Source organism: Euphorbia lathyris, chromosome 3, assembly GCF_963576675.1.
Source record: "Euphorbia lathyris chromosome 3, ddEupLath1.1, whole genome shotgun sequence".
NCBI classification, from domain to species: Eukaryota; Viridiplantae; Streptophyta; class Magnoliopsida; order Malpighiales; family Euphorbiaceae; genus Euphorbia; species Euphorbia lathyris.
The window spans coordinates 48,232,036-48,243,686 of NC_088912.1; the positions used below are offsets into that span (position 1 = coordinate 48,232,036).

General features: G+C 38.9%; 1 non-coding gene across 1 annotated transcript; it reads left to right on the forward strand.

The window, feature by feature from the left end:
• The first annotated feature begins 3,466 nt into the window (after window positions 1-3,466).
• Window positions 3,467-3,573, forward strand: LOC136225198 (small nucleolar RNA R71). The gene has a single exon (XR_010686926.1). It is a non-coding gene; the product is annotated as a small nucleolar RNA R71 (small nucleolar RNA).
• The last annotated feature ends 8,078 nt before the right edge of the window (window positions 3,574-11,651 follow it).

Genomic DNA, 11,651 nt, shown 5'->3' on the forward strand with positions numbered 1-11,651 from the left:
CCTGCGGTCCCACGATCCTTAACAGAGATGACTCTGGGGTGTGAACTGCAAAGGTTGGGTGTCACAGGAGGTAATGTCAGGGTAGTTATACATTGGATTGAGCATTTATCACTCCCGATTAATGGGAGATACATCCAAGGATCGCTTGTGGAAGACTCGACTCTAAATCCTTGCAAGGTGATAGCTTAAGAGTAAGAAATACAGATTTCACTTAACCTATCTATTTGAGTTGACTCGGCCTGTACAAGTAAAACGAACGTCTCGCTATATGTGACTTGACATCATCCATAGTCATAAGATTCAGTTCAAGGATGTAGTTGATAAAGGATCGAATTATACTGTAACTAATACGGAAGGGTTAACGACAGAATCAACCTGTCTTCTTAACGGACTCTGGGGGAATGATTACAGACTTGCCAATAACATACTCAGTACATCATTCCGTTATGCAAGGATTAAATATAATTCTTGAAGAAATTAATTTAACAGTTGCATACGGCTAGAAGTAGTAAGAACCTAATGGATCACACATAAGACTTGGAACCAAAAGAGAGATGGATGTCATTAATAGATGGAAGCCCAATTGAGCCCAGTAAGGCCCATTTAAATAGAGGGGGCCGAAATTTATATATAATAAATAAGGAATTATTTTAATTCCATTAATCCTAATTTGATTAGGTTTATGAATTAAATTAATTAAGAGATAATTAAGTTAGGAGTTTTAATTAGATTAATATACTCCTATTATTATTATCCAATAAGGTTATTATTATTATCCTTATTATCCTAGATATATTAGATGTATTATAAGGTAATAATTGGGAATCCTATTCCGAATTGAATTCCTATTAAGTAACCTATTCCTATCTAACTAGGGTTTAGATACAAGTTATTATATATACCCCCCTACTACATGAATTTCGACTAAGCCTAACCCCTCCCCTCATTGTGATTTTCGAAACATACAATTAGAGAGAGAAAGTGAATTCGCATCCCCTAGTTCGTGGACAAGAATTCATACGGCTTCCATTGATTGATTAATTTCATCTATCTTTCTTTCTCTTTGATCTTGTGTTGGTTAATTAGAGGCAATCTATTTTGGTTGCATCTCATACGGTTGATTCTAACTTAACCTCACCGTGTTATACTTCGTGCTTGGGAACTCGGAGAAGAATTGTGGGCGCTTCTTTAACAACGGTAGATAGTTCTTCAAAAGGTATTTCTTCTTATCCCTTTTTATATGAAATAACGATTAACGGATCCTATGGTTAAAAGGAAGTAGGCTAAAATTTTATATTTCCGCTGCTATACCTTAGCCTTAATTTCCTTCACCTTCGTCATTCCTTACAACAGTTATGCCTCCCTTTTTAGGTACACAATGGATTGGACTAACCCATTCACTATCCGAGATTGGATAAATGATTCCATTGTCTAAAAGTTTAGTAATCTCATTTTTTACTACTTCTTTCATATTCGGATTTAAGCGTCTTTGCCTATCCGCTTTAGGTGGCTTATCTTCTTTTAAGTGAATTCTGTGAATTACAATACTAGGATTAATTCCTTTTAAGTCTGAAATCTGCCATCCCATACTTCCTATCCTATTTCTAACAACTTCTTTCAATTTTTCTTCTTGAACATTTGTTAACTTGTTAGAGATAATTATAGGTAGAGAATTGCCTTCGCCTAAGAAAGCGTACCTCAAATGGTTTGGCAACTCTTTAAGTTCTAATTTAGGGGGTATTACAGTCGAAGGCAGAACTGGTCCATCTTCTCGAATCAAAGGCTCTGGGTCCTTATCTTCGAGTTCTTCACCCATTATAGGTTCTATTATTTCTTCTTTTTGAATAATGTCATTGACACATTCTTCAACTAAGTCAAGTTTCATACAAGCGAATTCCTCCATAGGATATTTCATCGTTTTGTTCATATCAAACTCGATCTTATCTTCTCCTATCCTTAAAACTACTTTCCCTTCCGACACATCAACTAAAGAACGTCCCGTGTTCATAAACAGTCTACCAAAAATTAGTGGACAATTAACGTCATATGCAAAATCTAATATAACGAAATCGGTAGGAAAAATAAATTTGTCAACTTTAACTAAAACGTCTTCAATTATACCATATGGTCTCTTAGTGGTTTGATCCGCTAGTTGCAAAACCATATTGGTACGTTTGATATCGTCTTCTAAACCTAACCTATTAAAAATAGACAACGGCATTAAGTTGATACTCGCTCTTAAATCACAAAGACAACTTGGGAATTCAATATCTCCCAATTTACACGGAATGTAAAACATCCGGGATCTTTGAGTTTAGTGGGCAAAGTACTCGACACTATTGAACTACAGTCCTCAGTTAGCGAAATAGATGAAATTCCTTCCCAACTAATTTTCTTTGAAATTAAATCCTTTAAGAATTTACCATAGTTAGGAATTTGCGTAATTGCATCCATAAACGTTAAATTAATGTGCAAATTTTTAAGTTTATCCAGAAATGTTAAAAGTTGTTTGTCATAGTCCTTATTTCGGACTTTGTGTGGAAAAGGTGGTTTGGGTATAAAAGTTTTTGTACTTGAGTCAATTGGTGAACTTTTTGTGTTTGAAGTATCTTCTTTGGACTTTGGTAAATCAGTTCCTGGTAAAGTCGAACCTCCGGGCATTTCCGGACCTAAGTAATTTTTCCCTGAACGAAGAGTGATAGCCTTTACATGCTCTTTCGGGTTTTCCTCCGTATGGCTGGGAAGACTTCCCTCTTTTCGGGATGGAATTGATTTAGCAATTTGTCCAATTTGAACCTCCAAATTATGGATGCTAGATGAGTGGTTTTTAATAAGTTGATCGAATTTATTTTCGATCCGTTTAAAACCATCATCATGATTACTTATTGTTCCACCGATAGCATCTATGAATTTGTCGATTTTAGAAGATAAAGTGCTAATCGTATCTCTTGACTGATTTTGATAATTATTGGTACGATTTTGATTAGCATTGACATTATTATTATCTCTCCAGTTAAAGTTAGGATGATTCCTCCATCCAGGATTATAGGTATTAGAATAAGGATTATTAGTTTGGTTTTGCCCTTGGACAAAATTTACCTGTTCGATCTCGCTCATACCTTCGTAATCCATATCCATTTAGATTGGATTACCGTTAGAATCGCATGGTGCCATAAACCTATCAATTTTGTGCGATAAGACAGAAAATTGGGCTTGTAACATCGCAACTGGATCAAGATTTACTATACCTTTAACCGATGATGTGGTTGAGGATGATGGTTTTGCCACTGGTATATGTCCACATTCCGCGGGCCACATACTGCTGTTGATTGCCATTTCCTCCAAAAGTTCTCTTGCTTGGGCTGATGTCTTCTTCATAAATAACCCTCCCGACATAGCATCTAATGAACCTCTAGTTGTAGGATTTAATCCATTATAAAATGTTTGCATTAAAAGTGCATCGGGCAATTGGTGGTGTGGGAATAAACGTTGAAGTTCTTTAAAACGTTCCCAAGCCTCATAAAGAGTTTCGTTATCATTTTGGGAAAAAGATGTTAACTCTTTTATGACTCTTGCGGTTTTTGCTAAAGGAAAATATTTTGATAAAAATGCTTGGGCTAGTTGGTCCCAAGTTTCGAATGTTGCGCCTGGCATAGAAGTTAATCACTCTTTGGCTCTGTCCTTCAAAGTGAAAGGAAAGAGGCGAAGTTTGATTGCTTCGGCAGTCACATCATTTATCTTGAAAGTGTCACAAATTTCAAGGAAACTTGTCAAATGGGTGTTAGGGTTTTCGTTAGGTAACCCGAAAAAGGTTACATTATTTTGCAACATATTAAGCAATGTTGGCTTAATTTCAAATTGGTTTGCATTTATTTGGGGTCTAACTATGTTATTGGTTACACCGGCCACTCCTGGCCTAGCGTAATCCATAAGTGTTGCCATTTTTTCTGGCTCGGTATTTGTTTTTAATGGAGTTTTATTTTTGTTTTCTTGTTTTTCTTGTTCTTTTTAAAGGTTTTTTCAATTTCTGGGTCTATAGGGTCTGGTGCAATGCCTAAACTTCGAGAACTGCGCATGAACTTGAAATCTTGCACGAACCGAAACTACCTTCAAAACAGAATTTGAAAAATAAACATGTTAGTAAATTAAAATTTATCAATTACAAAAGTTAAAATAAGTATGTATAAACCTAGATTCGAAATAAAATACGAAAAATCTAAATTTTTGTTAAAATTTTTGGCGTTCCCCGGCAACGGCGCCAAAAACTTGTTGAGCGATTTCCGCAAGTGCACGGTTTCACTTGTAGTAATAAAAAGATATCGATCCCACAGGGAACGTTTTTCAACAAAAACTTATTTAGGTGTAGATTAAATACGACTTAAGGTTTATAGAAATAGATAATCATTATTTGAAATTGGGTTTTGAAATTGATAGAATAAGAATTAGATTAGAATATGTAGAATGTTAGAAATCAATTATGTTTTGAGTATGAATTTACAAAACAGAAACGTTTAGTGCTTTAGAAAAAGAGAATAAATGTATTCGTTTGCATTAAGCAAAGAAAACAACTTTAAACTTTGTATAAATTATAAAAATGTAATAACGTAAACTCCTTCAATTAAAAGGCTTTGAACCGCAGACAATCCTCCTACGGTCGGGTTAGATTGCTACCTTAACCAAATTAATACTTATGCAAGAATCAATTTGCCTAAGTGTTCAACAAAGTTTCCTTGTAATGATTTTGAATTTAACTACGTTTTAATGAAAACACCAGAACTCACTTCGGATCATTTACCATAAGTGCTACATAAAAATATATTGAATTATATGAACTTTATTAGATGAAGTATGAATTTGATACAAGTTTACAGAGAAAAAGAAGCATGGAAGCTTTCGTCGACTTTCAAGTGAACGGGTTGTCAATCCTTTCCTCGAACCTCGATTAGAGTTTGTCAGGCCCCTGGGTCGAATCCTCTACTAAATCTTCTGTCACGAGGTCAGAGTTTTCACGCAAAGGCAACTCCCGTGCGGCACCTCAAGTTGGGCCAAAGTCCTTGAGGTAAGCCTTGTCGTCTCCGTGCTCACTAGTTTTCTCCCTCCCATGGGCTCATCAGGGGAGCGGGATCAGCTCCCGAACCAGTTTAGTGCCTAGATGAACACCCTTCCGAGGATGGGATGCCATCTAAATAGCACGTACTCATCCTTAATGCTAATCCCGCACCTGACATTTCAAGTTCAACCAGCAAGCATCCGCTTTGTCTGCGTGTCACGAATCCAGGTCGTGACATCCTCCCCCACTCAATTCGTGCAACGTCCTCGTGCACGACTTTTTGTACGCCAGGATCAGTGTGCAGATTCCCTGCCTGCTTGTGTTTCGCGCTTCTCTTGGCGAAAACACCCACTTCCGACACCCCCTCGAGTTGGGCAATGACTCAGAGGCTTAAGGTGCGAGCGGCTTCCGCGTTCGCTCAGTCCTGTTCTCCTTAGGACCCGGCACCGTGGCTTCCCTGGAGTGCTTGGCGAATTTTTCGCTACGGTTTCCTGCCTACTCGTGCTCATTCTGTTTCGAGCACACCACTTGCGGTCCCCAGTCTAGACTCGCCACCGCGGCCAACGGAGCGCTTGGCAAACTTCGCAGCTAGCACACTATCGGCTCTGATACCATTTGTCACGGGGTCAGAGTTTTCACGCAGAGGCAACTCCCGTGCGGCACCTCAAGTTGGGCCAAAGTCCTTGAGGTAAGCCTTGTCGTCTCCGTGCTCACTGGTTTTTGCCCTCCCATGGGCTCATCAAGGGAGCGGGATCAGCTCCCGAACCAGTTTAGTGCCTAGATGAACACCCTTCCGAGGATGGGATGCCATCTAAATAGCACGTACTCATCCTTAATGATAATCCCGCACCCGACATTTCAAGTTCAACCAGCAAGCATCCGCTTTGTCTGCGTGTCACGAATCCAGGTCGTGACACTTCTCGCTGAATCTTCGGAATAGAGATGGGTACTTCTACTACCAAAATGTAAACTAATATAAACTGATCTTAATCTAAATCTAAATGCTACTGTGTTTATAATTATTTGATAAACAATGTGTGTACATCATATTGCTTTTTACAAAATCGAACTTCTAACTCCGAATTGCTTGACTCAGAATTTCTGCATTAATTCTGTACTAAAATCTTCTCTTCAATATTTCATATCAACTCTAAAATCAACTCTTTATTTATAGATGTTGAGGAGTCGAGTCTAAAGAACGTGTCTGCTACGAAGAGACGTTCTTATCCAATCGAACGGACGCGTTTCTTTGAAAACGAACAAGTGTATATAGTGATGCCTGAAAATCTGAACTTACCGAGAATGTAAATTCTCGGCCGAGAATGGGGAAACAGATTTTCAGCCTTCGAAATGATAAGGGGAAGAGATGGGCGATGCGTCGGTCGCGACACGGGATTAATTTCCTCCGTCTTGACTTCGTCCTCGTCCTCGTTTCGGTGCGTTTGATTTTCGTCGTCTTTGACTCCTTTTATAAGGTTTTTCCTTTGTTTTTGACCTCTTTTCGTTCCTATTTGGATTTTACCAACTATTTAGGTACCTTGCATGAAATAAACATATTTGAACGTAAAAGTACTCTAAATAGATATAAACAACACGATTTTATAGCAAAACTGATGTAAATATAAATGATATTTTAGGTATATTTTGGGCTTAACAATGATCGTCATCTAAGTTCTACTGGGATAAGTTGTAGAAACAATTGGCTTTAGTCCAAGTGGGAGTATGTTGGGGTTTAGTCTCCTATAGACAATTGTTCCAGGATATAAACCCAATGTAAATGAATTGTTCTTTATATCATTTGTTTTAATAAGATATGGTTTCATAACTGTATAAAGGCAACCTTCTTTAAAGAACTAAATAAGTCTAATAAAAGGAAATCCCTGAGTTTATTTAAAGTGATTATAAAGTGTTCATACAAGCTTGAAGTGAGACGAAACATTATAATAAACTAATAAACTTAAAGCAACCCCAAGTCAAGTGATATGTTTTGAATAGGGATTGACATAACACTGTTGAGACTTGCATGTAACAATGTTTTCTGTCGAGACAGAGAGCTGTGTTGAAACACCTTTCCACATGATTTTGATTTGACAAAATTATTTAAGTAATTGATAAAAAATATTCTAACACATTAAATTTAAATGCTTTGATTTATTTATACTAATGTGTTTGTTCAATGTTGAGTTTATTTATCTATAAGACATTAAGATATAAAGTCTAAAAGCCCATGAGTGGAAGTCAAGCCCAAGTCAACATAATCAAGACCTCACGGCCCAAAGAAGACGAAACAAAGTCGTATCAAGCAAAACGACGACTCAGCATGAAGAAGGATCGAGAAGCCTTCTAGCAAAAGCTTCAAGAGGAAGCTGCTGAGTCATGCGATAAGCAGTCAGGACAGCAGCAGACAAGAACCAACTTGTAGACAAAGTATTTCTACTTTGGGTAAAGTTCAGAAGGCGCAGGAAGCTGTCTGGAAGACTTTGCCAAAAATGTCGAAACATTCTGTTTACCGGACGAAAAGCTGTCGAGCACTGCCGCGGACAGAAGATGCAAGAATCTCATTGGCCAACGACACTGAGCGCGTACTGAGTGACAACGACAGGAAGTCGTTTCCCTCCAACGGTTATTTCGAAATTCGAAATTACCGGTGCCTCAAGTGTCACTATAAATAGGCCTCTCATTTGCTTCATTCGATGCAGATCTTCAATTAGCCGAAACGTTGTCCAAATTCATACTTGAAGTTCTGTGAGAAAAGCAAAGCAAAAACCTTACACCAATTTCCAAATTATTGTGTAAAAGTCTAGAGTGATTTTCAATCATCTAAAGTGTCTTAGCAATTGTTGTTTAGGACAAACACTTTATCATTTCTAGAAGAATAGAAAGGAGAGGCTGAGTACTCGGTTATAGTACTCAGCGGTAGATATAGGAGTGAGTAGAGGTATAGAGGAAGGTACTCTTGTATACTCAGCTTCTATTGTAAAAGGTTTCATGCTCTACCTTTAAAGAGCTCAGTAGAGAATTCAAAAAGCTCGGACGAGTTCCGGGGACTGGACGTAGGCGGAGAGGCCGAACCAGGATATGTCTGCTGAGTAACATATTTCTAACCCTTAAACTCCTTTATATTTTGCTTTCTATAAAACTGACTAAGTAACGAACTCACGCTCAGTTGAGTGCACTAAGAAGTTGAGTTCAGGAATAGACTCTAAGTGCTATCTCCTGACTCAAGGAAAGAAACAGACTTAATCACAAGTTGACTAAGCTTGTGTCTTAGAATTACTTAGCGCCGCTGTGTAAACCTTTTCATAAGAAAAGAAGTCAGCCTAAACGGAAAAAATTTTAAATAGTTCCTATCCCCCTTGGAACTAAACTTGTCACGTTATAAGGGACCAACAAGTGGTATCAGAGCTTAACAGCTCACTGAGCAAGATATAACTATCTTGAGCTGATCCCCACAATGGCTGAGAACAGCACTCGTTTCCTCCCAGGAAATCAGACAACTTAGATTTTACCTGAGGGACTGTCCATTACTCGGCCTCCTCTGTTCTTCTGGTCTAACTATACCTTTTGGAAGAACAGAATGAAAAACTTCATTCAGGCAACAAATATGAGTGCATGGCTTTCTATAGTCCAAGGCCCATTTGTTCCTGTTGAAACTATTGACGGCCAAACGGTTGTTAAAGCTGAGACTAAATGGACAGAGGATGATCTCAAGAAGCTACAAAATCATGCTTCGGCTATAAACATGCTTCACTGTGCGTTAGATGCTGCAGAGTACAACAAAATTTCAGGTTGTGAGTCAGCGCAGGAGATCTGGAAAAAGCTGGAGGTCACCTACGAAGGAACCAACAAAGTGAAGGAGTCCAAGGTGAACCAACACATGAGGTTGTACGAGCTCTTTGAGATGAATGATGATGAAGGAATCTCTGAGATGAACGCAAGGCTCACAAACATTATCAACGACCTCAAGAGACTTGGCAAGATCTTTACTGAGGAAGAGCAAGTCAAGAAGATACTGAGGAGTCTTCCTAAAAGCTGGCAAGCCAAGAAAACTGATGTTGAGGAAGCTCAAGACTTAACCACCTACAAGTATGATGAACTCATTGGCTCGTTGCTGACCCATGAGATCTCAATGAAGAATTTCGAGGTGAAGGAAAAGTCTGAAGACAAGAAGCAAAAGTCTCTTGTCATGAAAGCTGACTCCACTGATGGGAGCTCAACAGATGATGAAGAAATGGCAATGTTCACTAGAAAGATGAAAAGGCTGTTCAGAAAGAATGACAAATATTCTAAGAAGCCTTACAAGAAGTTTGATAAGTACAAAGCTGAGTCAAGTGACAGCAAGTACAAGAAGGACAACTCAAAGCCCATTACATGCTTTGAATATCATCAAACTGGCCATATCAAATCAAGTTGTCCTACCTTGAGGAAGGAAAGGAAGAACGGCAAGAAGGCAATGGTGGCAACCTGGAGTGATAGTGATGAGTCATCATCATCAGAAGCTGATGCCACTGAGTCAGCAAAGATCTGCTTCATGGCAGATGAGCTTGTTGAGCCTTGTGTTTTTGAGCATGCTGACCCCTCCATTGCATCTGATGATGAGGAACACTCAACTGAGGTAATATCACTACCCTTGCTCAGAAATGAAATGGTTAATGCCCTGAGTGACCTCTACACACTTGTCAAAAAGTGTAACAAAAAGGTTAGAGCACTCAGCAGGCGATGTGACGAGATTGAGGAGGTCAAGCTGAGTGACCTTCGATATCTTCTCCAGACAACTCAACTTTGCATAGTAATGTAGAAATTATGCAAAAGTTTGTCTCTGAGGTCCAATCAGATTCTAAGAAATTGAAAAAGGATGTCACATCTATTCAGAACCAACTTAAGGTTCCGAATAAAAGAAATATTCCTCTGAACACTCAGTACCGAAGTACTAGTCAGCAGAGATGGAATCCTCAGCGGAATGTCCAATGTGACTTCTGTGGGAAGAAAGGACACACCACAAAGGTGTGCTGGCACGCTCAGCACTGGGGTGCTGACCAGTCAGTGAGATATCCTAAACGGAAGGTCAGCTGTGACTTCTGTGGGAAAAATGGACACACTGTCCAAGTGTGTCGTCATAAAATGAAATATGATGCTTTACCTGTTGAACCTAACAAACAAGGACCCAAAAAGAATTGGGTACCTAAAAAAAACTAGTTATATTGCAGGTAAGCCTGAGGTGTGCTGAGAAGTCAAAGATGTGGTACATTGACAGCGTATGCTCGAGGCATATGACTGGTGATGAAACTCAGTTCATCACATTTGTGCGTAAACGAGGAGGAAGTGTAAGTTTTGGAGACAACAAAAAGGGTAAGATAGTAGGGTCAGGAACCGTTGGTGGTAATCCTACTATTGAGTCAGTCTCCCTAGTCAGCGGACTCAAATATAACTTACTCAGCGTAGCTCAGCTATGTGACAATGGGAGAAAATTTATATTTGATGACACTGGATGTAAAATATTTGAGGGTAAAACAAATGAGTTGATTTTAACTGCCCCTCGTATTGATAATGTCTTTATGCTAAACTTAGAAAAGAAGTTTTCAAAAACTGTATGCTTAGTGTCAAAAGAAGAAAATTTCTGGCTATGGCACAGGAGACTTGGTCATGTAAGCATGGACCTCCTGGCCAAATTAGCAAGAAAGCAATTAGTTGAGGGACTGCTAGAGCTTAAGTTTGAAAAAGATCAATTATGTCATGCTTGTCAAGCTGGAAAACAAACCAAACAATCTTTTCATAGTAAAAACATTGTCTCAACTAAGCGTCCATTAGAGTTACTACACTTGGATCTCTTTGGTCCAGTCCAGCCGCTGAGCTTGGGTGGTAGAAGATTTTCCTTAGTCATTGTAGATGACTTTTCTCGGTACACTTGGATCATCTTGCTGAGTAGCAAGGATGAAACTTTTGAGACATTTTCAACTTTAGTAAGAAAACTTGAAAATGATAAAGACCTTAAGTTAGCTCACATCCGAAGTGATAATGGTGGAGAATTCAAGAACCAACAGTTTGTTGAATTCTGTGAAGCCAACGGCATTGACCATAATTTTTCTGCTCCTGGAACGCCTCAACAAAATGGGGTTGTTGAAAGGAAAAATAGAACCTTGGTTGAAATAGCGAGGACAATGCTGAGTGAGCATAGGCTTCCAAAGTACTTTTGGGGAGAAACTGTCAACACAGCGTGCTACATACTTAATAGGGCTCTAGTTAGACCTATATTAAAGAAGACCCCCTACAAACTTTGGAAAGGACGAAAGCCCAATATTGGATACTTTCGTGCCTTCGGTTGTAAATGTTTTATTTTAAATACCAAAGACAGCCTAGCTAAGTTTGACTCAAAAGCTGATGAAGCTATCTTTTTAAGCTACTCAACAAACAGCAAAGCATACAGAGTTTTCAATAAACAAACTCAGGTCTTAGAAGAGTCAGTACACGTTGAGTTCGATGAAACTAACCCTGCAGGAAGAGACATGCAGCTGACTGAGGATGATCCCCACTCAGCTCCCGCTGACCAAGAAACAGCCGCTGAGTCATTGCCTCAAGGGCTGACCAAAGGTAAAAGCGAAAC